General features: G+C 51.3%; 7 non-coding genes across 7 annotated transcripts; all 7 read left to right on the forward strand.

Annotated features, from left to right (window-relative positions):
* Positions 1-3,919: 3,919 nt before the first annotated feature.
* Positions 3,920-4,003, forward strand: Trnal-uaa. The gene has a single exon. It is a non-coding gene; the product is annotated as a tRNA-Leu (tRNA).
* Positions 4,004-5,575: 1,572 nt separating this feature from the next.
* Positions 5,576-5,659, forward strand: Trnal-uaa. Its single transcript has one exon. It is a non-coding gene; the product is annotated as a tRNA-Leu (tRNA).
* A 1,572-nt stretch (positions 5,660-7,231) lies between these two features.
* On the forward strand, positions 7,232-7,315 carry Trnal-uaa. The gene has a single exon. It is a non-coding gene; the product is annotated as a tRNA-Leu (tRNA).
* A 1,572-nt stretch (positions 7,316-8,887) lies between these two features.
* Trnal-uaa lies at positions 8,888-8,971 on the forward strand. Its single transcript has one exon. It is a non-coding gene; the product is annotated as a tRNA-Leu (tRNA).
* Positions 8,972-10,543: 1,572 nt separating this feature from the next.
* Trnal-uaa lies at positions 10,544-10,627 on the forward strand. Its single transcript has one exon. It is a non-coding gene; the product is annotated as a tRNA-Leu (tRNA).
* A 1,572-nt stretch (positions 10,628-12,199) lies between these two features.
* On the forward strand, positions 12,200-12,283 carry Trnal-uaa. Its single transcript has one exon. It is a non-coding gene; the product is annotated as a tRNA-Leu (tRNA).
* A 1,570-nt stretch (positions 12,284-13,853) lies between these two features.
* On the forward strand, positions 13,854-13,937 carry Trnal-uaa. The gene has a single exon. It is a non-coding gene; the product is annotated as a tRNA-Leu (tRNA).
* The last annotated feature ends 1,238 nt before the right edge of the window (positions 13,938-15,175 follow it).

The raw sequence follows: 15,175 nt of genomic DNA on the forward strand, positions 1-15,175 counted from the left end.
GCGCTCAACGCTGAGTGCAACGCGAGCACCACTGAACCCGATTTCCTGGCGCTGCTAGGGCGACATACTGTAACTAGGCGCAGAACTGACTTTCTCTGATAAATTGGCCCTTTAATGCACATCAGGGCGAACACGAAATTTCTAATATGAAGTACTCACTGACGATCCAAAGACGTTTCAGTATGTATGCGTCGGTACCACCGGGGCAGTGCCGAAGTATTGGAAAGTGAAGGCCGACAGTTAGAGCCTCACAAGAAATATTTCATTGGCTTCCCACGAGTGCGTAATGCACAGCGTGGCTGTTGCTAGGAAACGGTCTCATTCGCCGTTCGTTAATATCTAGTTTTCTTTGCATCAATGTGAAAATGTTCCTATTACTAAATACAGTTTTGCTAGTCACAGTTCAAACTGGAAGCGACGGAAGAAAGCGGTCCAACGCGCCACATTGTTTCCCGAAAGCGAGGGTGCGTTTAGTACGCCACATCTGACATTGCGTCTCACATATTCTGAAACTGACATAATTCCATCCTACCGAAAAAAGAAACAGATTTCGGAGTGAGGTTCCTGAGGTCTTGCTAGAGATGGAAGTCACTGGAGCGCTTGTCTTGCGCGTCAGATTGGCCGAGCGGTCTAAGGCGCCAGATTTAAGCTATGGTTCCTGTAAGGGAGCGTTGGTTCGAACCCCACATCTGACAATGCTTTTTAAACATTCTGAAACTAACGTACTCCCTTGATCTTATAGAACAAGCAAATTACGCATAAACACGCCGTGGAGATTTTACTAGACGACAGTGACAGCAGTGCAGTCGTCCCACGTCCGATAGCCCGAGCGGCCGAAAACAAATAGCGGAACATAGTTTCCTCGTGCCGAGTTTTAGCTCTTCTCACGGACGTTTCCGTGGTCGTTGTGTTGTGGCTCAGGGCTATTCCATTTTCCTTCCCTAAAAGGCAACGCGAGAGACTGTCAGGCAAATCCCAAGTGATCTGTACACGGACTAAGACGTCCGCACGTCTGCCAACATTCTCGCCAACTTGTATGCCGTGCCAACGACACGGGTTCATGTCCGATTACCGAAATTAGGCAGCGTTGGCCGTGGTTAGTGCTCGGCTGGGTGACGAACTAGGAAGTCCGCGTGTCTTGGTTTCTTCAGTTTTGCCTTTTTCCTTAGTTTTTGGTGCTGCTGTGCGGTAATGGTACGGTCCAGCTCGCTGACCCCCCTCTTGCTCTCGGTACGCAAAGGCGCGAACGTGCGGCCACAGTCAAATGAAAGGGTCCGTTGTGTGTTTGTCGATGTGGCCTCTCCCAGTCGTTTCTAGCGCCTGTCCTCTACATATACGCCCATTTGCAAGCGTCAGCTTTCGCGTCAGCCGAGCAAAGTCGAGACAAGTCGACACATGGGGACACACGATGCTGTGAATCGTAATCCCCACTAGCCTACGAAGGGAGAAGGGAAACCATTCGTAGCGTTGAAAACACTCTCCTGAGTAAAGGAGACAACTTCCGTGCGATGTCCGGCCTTCGAACCCGGAGCAGCTACTTGGGAAGCAACCATGCTGACCGACACACCACCACCGCCTTCTGCTACGCGCCGCTTGCGCCGTCATGTGTCGCCTTCCCTCCTGGCGCCAGAGGCCGAAGGCAATAGCGCTGCAGGCGCTCAACGCCGAGTGCAACGCGAGCACCACTGAACCCGATTTCCTGGCGCTGCTAGGGCGACATACTGTAACTAGGCGCAGAACTGACTTTCTCTGATAAATTGGCCCTTTAATGCACATCAGGGCGAACACGAAATTTCTAATATGAAGTACTCACTGACGATCCAAAGACGTTTCAGTATGTATGCGTCGGTACCACCGGGGCAGTGCCTAAGTATTGGAAAGTGAAGGCCGACAGTTAGAGCCTCACAAGAAATATTTCATTGGCTTCCCACGAGTGCGTAATGCACAGCGTGGCTGTTGCTAGGAAACGGTCTCATTCGCCGTTCGTTAATATCTAGTTTTCTTTGCATCAATGTGAAAATGTTCCTATTACTAAATACAGTTTTGCTAGTCACAGTTCAAACTGGAAGCGACGGAAGAAAGCGGTCCAACGCGCCACATTGTTTCCCGAAAGCGAGGGTGCGTTTAGTACGCCACATCTGACATTGCGTCTCACATATTCTGAAACTGACATAATTCCATCCTACCGAAAAAAGAAACAGATTTCGGAGTGAGGTTCCTGAGGTCTTGCTAGAGATGGAAGTCACTGGAGCGCTTGTCTTGCGCGTCAGATTGGCCGAGCGGTCTAAGGCGCCAGATTTAAGCTATGGTTCCTGTAAGGGAGCGTTGGTTCGAACCCCACATCTGACAATGCTTTTTAAACATTCTGAAACTAACGTACTCCCTTGATCTTATAGAACAAGCAAATTACGCATAAACACGCCGTGGAGATTTTACTAGACGACAGTGACAGCAGTGCAGTCGTCCCACGTCCGATAGCCCGAGCGGCCGAAAACAAATAGCGGAACATAGTTTCCTCGTGCCGAGTTTTAGCTCTTCTCACGGACGTTTCCGTGGTCGTTGTGTTGTGGCTCAGGGCTATTCCATTTTCCTTCCCTAAAAGGCAACGCGAGAGACTGTCAGGCAAATCCCAAGTGATCTGTACACGGACTAAGACGTCCGCACGTCTGCCAACATTCTCGCCAACTTGTATGCCGTGCCAACGACACGGGTTCATGTCCGATTACCGAAATTAGGCAGCGTTGGCCGTGGTTAGTGCTCGGCTGGGTGACGAACTAGGAAGTCCGCGTGTCTTGGTTTCTTCAGTTTTGCCTTTTTCCTTAGTTTTTGGTGCTGCTGTGCGGTAATGGTACGGTCCAGCTCGCTGACCCCCCTCTTGCTCTCGGTACGCAAAGGCGCGAACGTGCGGCCACAGTCAAATGAAAGGGTCCGTTGTGTGTTTGTCGATGTGGCCTCTCCCAGTCGTTTCTAGCGCCTGTCCTCTACATATACGCCCATTTGCAAGCGTCAGCTTTCGCGTCAGCCGAGCAAAGTCGAGACAAGTCGACACATGGGGACACACGATGCTGTGAATCGTAATCCCCACTAGCCTACGAAGGGAGAAGGGAAACCATTCGTAGCGTTGAAAACACTCTCCTGAGTAAAGGAGACAACTTCCGTGCGATGTCCGGCCTTCGAACCCGGAGCAGCTACTTGGGAAGCAACCATGCTGACCGACACACCACCACCGCCTTCTGCTACGCGCCGCTTGCGCCGTCATGTGTCGCCTTCCCTCCTGGCGCCAGAGGCCGAAGGCGATAGCGCTGCAGGCGCTCAACGCCGAGTGCAACGCGAGCACCACTGAACCCGATTTCCTGGCGCTGCTAGGGCGACATACTGTAACTAGGCGCAGAACTGACTTTCTCTGATAAATTGGCCCTTTAATGCACATCAGGGCGAACACGAAATTTCTAATATGAAGTACTCACTGACGATCCAAAGACGTTTCAGTATGTATGCGTCGGTACCACCGGGGCAGTGCCTAAGTATTGGAAAGTGAAGGCCGACAGTTAGAGCCTCACAAGAAATATTTCATTGGCTTCCCACGAGTGCGTAATGCACAGCGTGGCTGTTGCTAGGAAACGGTCTCATTCGCCGTTCGTTAATATCTAGTTTTCTTTGCATCAATGTGAAAATGTTCCTATTACTAAATACAGTTTTGCTAGTCACAGTTCAAACTGGAAGCGACGGAAGAAAGCGGTCCAACGCGCCACATTGTTTCCCGAAAGCGAGGGTGCGTTTAGTACGCCACATCTGACATTGCGTCTCACATATTCTGAAACTGACATAATTCCATCCTACCGAAAAAAGAAACAGATTTCGGAGTGAGGTTCCTGAGGTCTTGCTAGAGATGGAAGTCACTGGAGCGCTTGTCTTGCGCGTCAGATTGGCCGAGCGGTCTAAGGCGCCAGATTTAAGCTCTGCTTCCCGTAAGGGAGCGTGGGTTCGAACCCCACATCTGACAATGCTTTTTAAACATTCTGAAACTAACGTACTCCCTTGATCTTATAGAACAAGTAAATTACGCAGAAACACGCCGTGGAGATTTTACTAGAGACGACAGTGACAGCAGTGCAGGCGTCGCACGTCCTATAGCCCGAGCGGCCGAAAACAAATAGCGGAACATAGTTTCCTCGTGCCGGGTTTTAGCTCTTCTCACGGACGTTTCCGTGGTCGTTGTGTTGTGGCTCAGGGCTATTCCATTTTCCTTCCCTAAAAGGCAACGCGAGAGACTGTCAGGCAAATCCCAAGTGATCTGTACACGGACTAAGACGTCCGCACGTCTGCCAACATTCTCGCCAACTTGTATGCCGTGCCAACGACACGGGTTCATGTCCGATTACCGAAATTAGGCAGCGTTGGCCGTGGTTAGTGCTGGGCTGGGTGACGAACTAGGAAGTCCGCGTGTGTTGGTTTCTTCAGTTTTGCCTTTTTCCTTAGTTTTTGGTGCTGCTGTGCGGTAATGGTACGGTCCAGCTCGCTGACCCCCCTCTTGCTCTCGGTACGCAAAGGCGCGAACGTGCGGCCACAGTCAAATGAAAGGGTCCGTTGTGTGTTTGTCGATGTGGCCTCTCCCAGTCGTTTCTAGCGCCTGTCCTCTACATATACGCCCATTTGCAAGCGTCAGCTTTCGCGTCAGCCGAGCAAAGTCGAGACAAGTCGACACATGGAGACACACGATGCTGTGAATCGTAATCCGCACTAGCCTACGAAGGGAGAAGGGAAACCATTTGTACCGTTAAAAACACTCTCCTGCGTAAAGGAGACAACTTCCGTGCGATGTCCGGCCTTCGAACGCGGAGCAGCTACTTGGGAAGCAACCATGCTGACCGACACACCACCACCGCCTTCTGGTACGCGCTGCTTGCGCCGTCATGTGTCGCCTTCCCTCCTGGCGCCAGAGGCCGAAATCGATAGCGCTGCAGGCGCTCAACGCTGAGTGCAACGCGAGCACCACTGAACCCGATTTCCTGGCGCTGCTAGGGCGACATACTGTAACTAGGCGCAGAACTGACTTTCTCTGATAAATTGGCCCTTTAATGCACATCAGGGCGAACACGAAATTTCTAATATGAAGTACTCACTGACGATCCAAAGACGTTTCAGTATGTATGCGTCGGTACCACCGGGGCAGTGCCGAAGTATTGGAAAGTGAAGGCCGACAGTTAGAGCCTCACAAGAAATATTTCATTGGCTTCCCACGAGTGCGTAATGCACAGCGTGGCTGTTGCTAGGAAACGGTCTCATTCGCCGTTCGTTAATATCTAGTTTTCTTTGCATCAATGTGAAAATGTTCCTATTACTAAATACAGTTTTGCTAGTCACAGTTCAAACTGGAAGCGACGGAAGAAAGCGGTCCAACGCGCCACATTGTTTCCCGAAAGCGAGGGTGCGTTTAGTACGCCACATCTGACATTGCGTCTCACATATTCTGAAACTGACATAATTCCATCCTACCGAAAAAAGAAACAGATTTCGGAGTGAGGTTCCTGAGGTCTTGCTAGAGATGGAAGTCACTGGAGCGCTTGTCTTGCGCGTCAGATTGGCCGAGCGGTCTAAGGCGCCAGATTTAAGCTCTGCTTCCCGTAAGGGAGCGTGGGTTCGAACCCCACATCTGACAATGCTTTTTAAACATTCTGAAACTAACGTACTCCCTTGATCTTATAGAACAAGTAAATTACGCAGAAACACGCCGTGGAGATTTTACTAGAGACGACAGTGACAGCAGTGCAGGCGTCGCACGTCCTATAGCCCGAGCGGCCGAAAACAAATAGCGGAACATAGTTTCCTCGTGCCGGGTTTTAGCTCTTCTCACGGACGTTTCCGTGGTCGTTGTGTTGTGGCTCAGGGCTATTCCATTTTCCTTCCCTAAAAGGCAACGCGAGAGACTGTCAGGCAAATCCCAAGTGATCTGTACACGGACTAAGACGTCCGCACGTCTGCCAACATTCTCGCCAACTTGTATGCCGTGCCAACGACACGGGTTCATGTCCGATTACCGAAATTAGGCAGCGTTGGCCGTGGTTAGTGCTCGGCTGGGTGACGAACTAGGAAGTCCGCGTGTGTTGGTTTCTTCAGTTTTGCCTTTTTCCTTAGTTTTTGGTGCTGCTGTGCGGTAATGGTACGGTCCAGCTCGCTGACCCCCCTCTTGCTCTCGGTACGCAAAGGCGCGAACGTGCGGCCACAGTCAAATGAAAGGGTCCGTTGTGTGTTTGTCGATGTGGCCTCTCCCAGTCGTTTCTAGCGCCTGTCCTCTACATATACGCCCATTTGCAAGCGTCAGCTTTCGCGTCAGCCGAGCAAAGTCGAGACAAGTCGACACATGGAGACACACGATGCTGTGAATCGTAATCCGCACTAGCCTACGAAGGGAGAAGGGAAACCATTTGTACCGTTAAAAACACTCTCCTGCGTAAAGGAGACAACTTCCGTGCGATGTCCGGCCTTCGAACGCGGAGCAGCTACTTGGGAAGCAACCATGCTGACCGACACACCACCACCGCCTTCTGGTACGCGCTGCTTGCGCCGTCATGTGTCGCCTTCCCTCCTGGCGCCAGAGGCCGAAATCGATAGCGCTGCAGGCGCTCAACGCTGAGTGCAACGCGAGCACCACTGAACCCGATTTCCTGGCGCTGCTAGGGCGACATACTGTAACTAGGCGCAGAACTGACTTTCTCTGATAAATTGGCCCTTTAATGCACATCAGGGCGAACACGAAATTTCTAATATGAAGTACTCACTGACGATCCAAAGACGTTTCAGTATGTATGCGTCGGTACCACCGGGGCAGTGCCGAAGTATTGGAAAGTGAAGGCCGACAGTTAGAGCCTCACAAGAAATATTTCATTGGCTTCCCACGAGTGCGTAATGCACAGCGTGGCTGTTGCTAGGAAACGGTCTCATTCGCCGTTCGTTAATATCTAGTTTTCTTTGCATCAATGTGAAAATGTTCCTATTACTAAATACAGTTTTGCTAGTCACAGTTCAAACTGGAAGCGACGGAAGAAAGCGGTCCAACGCGCCACATTGTTTCCCGAAAGCGAGGGTGCGTTTAGTACGCCACATCTGACATTGCGTCTCACATATTCTGAAACTGACATAATTCCATCCTACCGAAAAAAGAAACAGATTTCGGAGTGAGGTTCCTGAGGTCTTGCTAGAGATGGAAGTCACTGGAGCGCTTGTCTTGCGCGTCAGATTGGCCGAGCGGTCTAAGGCGCCAGATTTAAGCTCTGCTTCCCGTAAGGGAGCGTGGGTTCGAACCCCACATCTGACAATGCTTTTTAAACATTCTGAAACTAACGTACTCCCTTGATCTTATAGAACAAGTAAATTACGCAGAAACACGCCGTGGAGATTTTACTAGAGACGACAGTGACAGCAGTGCAGGCGTCGCACGTCCTATAGCCCGAGCGGCCGAAAACAAATAGCGGAACATAGTTTCCTCGTGCCGGGTTTTAGCTCTTCTCACGGACGTTTCCGTGGTCGTTGTGTTGTGGCTCAGGGCTATTCCATTTTCCTTCCCTAAAAGGCAACGCGAGAGACTGTCAGGCAAATCCCAAGTGATCTGTACACGGACTAAGACGTCCGCACGTCTGCCAACATTCTCGCCAACTTGTATGCCGTGCCAACGACACGGGTTCATGTCCGATTACCGAAATTAGGCAGCGTTGGCCGTGGTTAGTGCTCGGCTGGGTGACGAACTAGGAAGTCCGCGTGTGTTGGTTTCTTCAGTTTTGCCTTTTTCCTTAGTTTTTGGTGCTGCTGTGCGGTAATGGTACGGTCCAGCTCGCTGACCCCCCTCTTGCTCTCGGTACGCAAAGGCGCGAACGTGCGGCCACAGTCAAATGAAAGGGTCCGTTGTGTGTTTGTCGATGTGGCCTCTCCCAGTCGTTTCTAGCGCCTGTCCTCTACATATACGCCCATTTGCAAGCGTCAGCTTTCGCGTCAGCCGAGCAAAGTCGAGACAAGTCGACACATGGAGACACACGATGCTGTGAATCGTAATCCGCACTAGCCTACGAAGGGAGAAGGGAAACCATTTGTACCGTTAAAAACACTCTCCTGCGTAAAGGAGACAACTTCCGTGCGATGTCCGGCCTTCGAACGCGGAGCAGCTACTTGGGAAGCAACCATGCTGACCGACACACCACCACCGCCTTCTGGTACGCGCTGCTTGCGCCGTCATGTGTCGCCTTCCCTCCTGGCGCCAGAGGCCGAAATCGATAGCGCTGCAGGCGCTCAACGCTGAGTGCAACGCGAGCACCACTGAACCCGATTTCCTGGCGCTGCTAGGGCGACATACTGTAACTAGGCGCAGAACTGACTTTCTCTGATAAATTGGCCCTTTAATGCACATCAGGGCGAACACGAAATTTCTAATATGAAGTACTCACTGACGATCCAAAGACGTTTCAGTATGTATGCGTCGGTACCACCGGGGCAGTGCCGAAGTATTGGAAAGTGAAGGCCGACAGTTAGAGCCTCACAAGAAATATTTCATTGGCTTCCCACGAGTGCGTAATGCACAGCGTGGCTGTTGCTAGGAAACGGTCTCATTCGCCGTTCGTTAATATCTAGTTTTCTTTGCATCAATGTGAAAATGTTCCTATTACTAAATACAGTTTTGCTAGTCACAGTTCAAACTGGAAGCGACGGAAGAAAGCGGTCCAACGCGCCACATTGTTTCCCGAAAGCGAGGGTGCGTTTAGTACGCCACATCTGACATTGCGTCTCACATATTCTGAAACTGACATAATTCCATCCTACCGAAAAAAGAAACAGATTTCGGAGTGAGGTTCCTGAGGTCTTGCTAGAGATGGAAGTCACTGGAGCGCTTGTCTTGCGCGTCAGATTGGCCGAGCGGTCTAAGGCGCCAGATTTAAGCTCTGCTTCCCGTAAGGGAGCGTGGGTTCGAACCCCACATCTGACAATGCTTTTTAAACATTCTGAAACTAACGTACTCCCTTGATCTTATAGAACAAGTAAATTACGCAGAAACACGCCGTGGAGATTTTACTAGAGACGACAGTGACAGCAGTGCAGGCGTCGCACGTCCTATAGCCCGAGCGGCCGAAAACAAATAGCGGAACATAGTTTCCTCGTGCCGGGTTTTAGCTCTTCTCACGGACGTTTCCGTGGTCGTTGTGTTGTGGCTCAGGGCTATTCCATTTTCCTTCCCTAAAAGGCAACGCGAGAGACTGTCAGGCAAATCCCAAGTGATCTGTACACGGACTAAGACGTCCGCACGTCTGCCAACATTCTCGCCAACTTGTATGCCGTGCCAACGACACGGGTTCATGTCCGATTACCGAAATTAGGCAGCGTTGGCCGTGGTTAGTGCTCGGCTGGGTGACGAACTAGGAAGTCCGCGTGTGTTGGTTTCTTCAGTTTTGCCTTTTTCCTTAGTTTTTGGTGCTGCTGTGCGGTAATGGTACGGTCCAGCTCGCTGACCCCCCTCTTGCTCTCGGTACGCAAAGGCGCGAACGTGCGGCCACAGTCAAATGAAAGGGTCCGTTGTGTGTTTGTCGATGTGGCCTCTCCCAGTCGTTTCTAGCGCCTGTCCTCTACATATACGCCCATTTGCAAGCGTCAGCTTTCGCGTCAGCCGAGCAAAGTCGAGACAAGTCGACACATGGAGACACACGATGCTGTGAATCGTAATCCGCACTAGCCTACGAAGGGAGAAGGGAAACCATTTGTACCGTTAAAAACACTCTCCTGCGTAAAGGAGACAACTTCCGTGCGATGTCCGGCCTTCGAACGCGGAGCAGCTACTTGGGAAGCAACCATGCTGACCGACACACCACCACCGCCTTCTGCTACGCGCTGCTTGCGCCGTCATGTGTCGCCTTCCCTCCTGGCGCCAGAGGCCGAAGGCGATAGCGCTGCAGGCGCTCAACGCCGAGTGCAACGCGAGCACCACTGAACCCGATTTCCTGGCGCTGCTAGGGCGACATACTGTAACTAGGCGCAGAACTGACTTTCTCTGATAAATTGGCCCTTTAATGCACATCAGGGCGAACACGAAATTTCTAATATGAAGTACTCACTGACGATCCAAAGACGTTTCAGTATGTATGCGTCGGTACCACCGGGGCAGTGCCTAAGTATTGGAAAGTGAAGGCCGACAGTTAGAGCCTCACAAGAAATATTTCATTGGCTTCCCACGAGTGCGTAATGCACAGCGTGGCTGTTGCTAGGAAACGGTCTCATTCGCCGTTCGTTAATATCTAGTTTTCTTTGCATCAATGTGAAAATGTTCCTATTACTAAATACAGTTTTGCTAGTCACAGTTCAAACTGGAAGCGACGGAAGAAAGCGGTCCAACGCGCCACATTGTTTCCCGAAAGCGAGGGTGCGTTTAGTACGCCACATCTGACATTGCGTCTCACATATTCTGAAACTGACATAATTCCATCCTACCGAAAAAAGAAACAGATTTCGGAGTGAGGTTCCTGAGGTCTTGCTAGAGATGGAAGTCACTGGAGCGCTTGTCTTGCGCGTCAGATTGGCCGAGCGGTCTAAGGCGCCAGATTTAAGCTCTGCTTCCCGTAAGGGAGCGTGGGTTCGAACCCCACATCTGACAATGCTTTTTAAACATTCTGAAACTAACGTACTCCCTTGATCTTATAGAACAAGTAAATTACGCAGAAACACGCCGTGGAGATTTTACTAGAGACGACAGTGACAGCAGTGCAGGCGTCGCACGTCCTATAGCCCGAGCGGCCGAAAACAAATAGCGGAACATAGTTTCCTCGTGCCGGGTTTTAGCTCTTCTCACGGACGTTTCCGTGGTCGTTGTGTTGTGGCTCAGGGCTATTCCATTTTCCTTCCCTAAAAGGCAACGCGAGAGACTGTCAGGCAAATCCCAAGTGATCTGTACACGGACTAAGACGTCCGCACGTCTGCCAACATTCTCGCCAACTTGTATGCCGTGCCAACGACACGGGTTCATGTCCGATTACCGAAATTAGGCAGCGTTGGCCGTGGTTAGTGCTCGGCTGGGTGACGAACTAGGAAGTCCGCGTGTGTTGGTTTCTTCAGTTTTGCCTTTTTCCTTAGTTTTTGGTGCTGCTGTGCGGTAATGGTACGGTCCAGCTCGCTGACCCCCCTCTTGCTCTCGGTACGCAAAGGCGCGAACGTGCGGCCACAGTCAAATGAAAGGGTCCGTTGTGTGTTTGTCGATGTGGCCTCTCCCAGTCGTTTCTAGCGCCTGTCCTCTACATATACGCCCATTTGCAAGCGTCAGCTTTCGCGTCATCCGAGCAAAGTCGAGACAAGTCGACACATGGGGACACACGATGCTGTGAATCGTAATCCCCACTAGCCTACGAGGGGAGAAGGGAAACCATTCGTAGCGTTGAAAACACTCTCCTGAGTAAAGGAGACAACTTCCGTGCGATGTCCGGCCTTCGAACCCGGAGCAGCTACTTGGGAAGCAACCATGCTGACCGACACACCACCACCGCCTTCTGGTACGCGCTGCTTGCGCCGTCATGTGTCGCCTTCCCTCCTGGCGCCAGAGGCCGAAGGCGATAGCGCTGCAGGCGCTCAACGCCGAGTGCAACGCGAGCACCACTGAACCCGATTTCCTGGCGCTGCTAGGGCGACATACTGTAACTAGGCGCAGAACTGACTTTCTCTGATAAATTGGCCCTTTAATGCACATCAGGGCGAACACGAAATTTCTAATATGAAGTACTCACTGACGATCCAAAGACGTTTCAGTATGTATGCGTCGGTACCACCGGGGCAGTGCCTAAGTATTGGAAAGTGAAGGCCGACAGTTAGAGCCTCACAAGAAATATTTCATTGGCTTCCCACGAGTGCGTAATGCACAGCGTGGCTGTTGCTAGGAAACGGTCTCATTCGCCGTTCGTTAATATCTAGCTTTCTTCGCATCAATGTGAAAATGTTCCTATTACTAAATACAGTTTTGCTAGTCACAGTTCAAACTGGAAGCGACGGAAGAAAGCGGTCCAACGCGCCACATTGTTTCCCGAAAGCGAGGGTGCGTTTAGTACGCCACATCTGACATTGCGTCTCACATATTCTGAAACTGACATAATTCCATCCTACCGAAAAAAGAAACAGATTTCGGAGTGAGGTTCCTGAGGTCTTGCTAGAGATGGAAGTCACTGGAGCGCTTGTCTTGCGCGTCAGATTGGCCGAGCGGTCTAAGGCGCCAGATTTAAGCTATGGTTCCCGTAAGGGAGCGTGGGTTCGAACCCCTCATCTGACAATGCTTTTTAAACATTCTGAAACTAACGTACTCCCTTGATCTTATAGAACAAGTAAATTACGCAGAAACACGCCGTGGAGATTTTACTAGACGACAGTGACAGCAGTGCAGTCGTCCCACGTCCGATAGCCCGAGCGGCCGAAAACAAATAGCGGAACATAGTTTCCTCGTGCCGAGTTTTAGCTCTTCTCACGGACGTTTCCGTGGTCGTTGTGTTGTGGCTCAGGGCTATTCCATTTTCCTTCCCTAAAAGGCAACGCGAGAGACTGTCAGGCAAATCCCAAGTGATCTGTACACGGACTAAGACGTCCGCACGTCTGCCAACATTCTCGCCAACTTGTATGCCGTGCCAACGACACGGGTTCATGTCCGATTACCGAAATTAGGCAGCGTTGGCCGTGGTTAGTGCTCGGCTGGGTGACGAACTAGGAAGTCCGCGTGTGTTGGTTTCTTCAGTTTTGCCTTTTTCCTTAGTTTTTGGTGCTGCTGTGCGGTAATGGTACGGTCCAGCTCGCTGACCCCCCTCTTGCTCTCGGTACGCAAAGGCGCGAACGTGCGGCCACAGTCAAATGAAAGGGTCCGTTGTGTGTTTGTCGATGTGGCCTCTCCCAGTCGTTTCTAGCGCCTGTCCTCTACATATACGCCCATTTGCAAGCGTCAGCTTTCGCGTCATCCGAGCAAAGTCGAGACAAGTCGACACATGGGGACACACGATGCTGTGAATCGTAATCCCCACTAGCCTACGAGGGGAGAAGGGAAACCATTCGTAGCGTTGAAAACACTCTCCTGAGTAAAGGAGACAACTTCCGTGCGATGTCCGGCCTTCGAACCCGGAGCAGCTACTTGGGAAGCAACCATGCTGACCGACACACCACCACCGCCTTCTGCTACGCGCCGCTTGCGCCGTCATGTGTCGCCTTCCCTCCTGGCGCCAGAGGCCGAAGGCGATAGCGCTGCAGGCGCTCAACGCCGAGTGCAACGCGAGCACCACTGAACCCGATTTCCTGGCGCTGCTAGGGCGACATACTGTAACTAGGCGCAGAACTGACTTTCTCTGATAAATTGGCCCTTTAATGCACATCAGGGCGAACACGAAATTTCTAATATGAAGTACTCACTGACGATCCAAAGACGTTTCAGTATGTATGCGTCGGTACCACCGGGGCAGTGCCTAAGTATTGGAAAGTGAAGGCCGACAGTTAGAGCCTCACAAGAAATATTTCATTGGCTTCCCACGAGTGCGTAATGCACAGCGTGGCTGTTGCTAGGAAACGGTCTCATTCGCCGTTCGTTAATATCTAGTTTTCTTTGCATCAATGTGAAAATGTTCCTATTACTAAATACAGTTTTGCTAGTCACAGTTCAAACTGGAAGCGACGGAAGAAAGCGGTCCAACGCGCCACATTGTTTCCCGAAAGCGAGGGTGCGTTTAGTACGCCACATCTGACATTGCGTCTCACATATTCTGAAACTGACATAATTCCATCCTACCGAAAAAAGAAACAGATTTCGGAGTGAGGTTCCTGAGGTCTTGCTAGAGATGGAAGTCACTGGAGCGCTTGTCTTGCGCGTCAGATTGGCCGAGCGGTCTAAGGCGCCAGATTTAAGCTCTGCTTCCCGTAAGGGAGCGTGGGTTCGAACCCCACATCTGACAATGCTTTTTAAACATTCTGAAACTAACGTACTCCCTTGATCTTATAGAACAAGTAAATTACGCAGAAACACGCCGTGGAGATTTTACTAGAGACGACAGTGACAGCAGTGCAGGCGTCGCACGTCCTATAGCCCGAGCGGCCGAAAACAAATAGCGGAACATAGTTTCCTCGTGCCGGGTTTTAGCTCTTCTCACGGACGTTTCCGTGGTCGTTGTGTTGTGGCTCAGGGCTATTCCATTTTCCTTCCCTAAAAGGCAACGCGAGAGACTGTCAGGCAAATCCCAAGTGATCTGTACACGGACTAAGACGTCCGCACGTCTGCCAACATTCTCGCCAACTTGTATGCCGTGCCAACGACACGGGTTCATGTCCGATTACCGAAATTAGGCAGCGTTGGCCGTGGTTAGTGCTCGGCTGGGTGACGAACTAGGAAGTCCGCGTGTGTTGGTTTCTTCAGTTTTGCCTTTTTCCTTAGTTTTTGGTGCTGCTGTGCGGTAATGGTACGGTCCAGCTCGCTGACCCCCCTCTTGCTCTCGGTACGCAAAGGCGCGAACGTGCGGCCACAGTCAAATGAAAGGGTCCGTTGTGTGTTTGTCGATGTGGCCTCTCCCAGTCGTTTCTAGCGCCTGTCCTCTACATATACGCCCATTTGCAAGCGTCAGCTTTCGCGTCATCCGAGCAAAGTCGAGACAAGTCGACACATGGGGACACACGATGCTGTGAATCGTAATCCCCACTAGCCTACGAGGGGAGAAGGGAAACCATTCGTAGCGTTGAAAACACTCTCCTGAGTAAAGGAGACAACTTCCGTGCGATGTCCGGCCTTCGAACCCGGAGCAGCTACTTGGGAAGCAACCATGCTGACCGACACACCACCACCGCCTTCTGGTACGCGCTGCTTGCGCCGTCATGTGTCGCCTTCCCTCCTGGCGCCAGAGGCCGAAGGCGATAGCGCTGCAGGCGCTCAACGCCGAGTGCAACGCGAGCACCACTGAACCCGATTTCCTGGCGCTGCTAGGGCGACATACTGTAACTAGGCGCAGAACTGACTTTCTCTGATAAATTGGCCCTTTAATGCACATCAGGGCGAACACGAAATTTCTAATATGAAGTACTCACTGACGATCCAAAGACGTTTCAGTATGTATGCGTCGGTACCACCGGGGCAGTGCCTAAGTATTGGAAAGTGAAGGCCGACAGTTAGAGCCTCACAAGAAATATTTCATTGGCTTCCCAC

Source organism: Schistocerca piceifrons, chromosome 7 (assembly GCF_021461385.2).
Source record: "Schistocerca piceifrons isolate TAMUIC-IGC-003096 chromosome 7, iqSchPice1.1, whole genome shotgun sequence".
Classification (NCBI taxonomy): Eukaryota; Metazoa; Arthropoda; class Insecta; order Orthoptera; family Acrididae; genus Schistocerca; species Schistocerca piceifrons.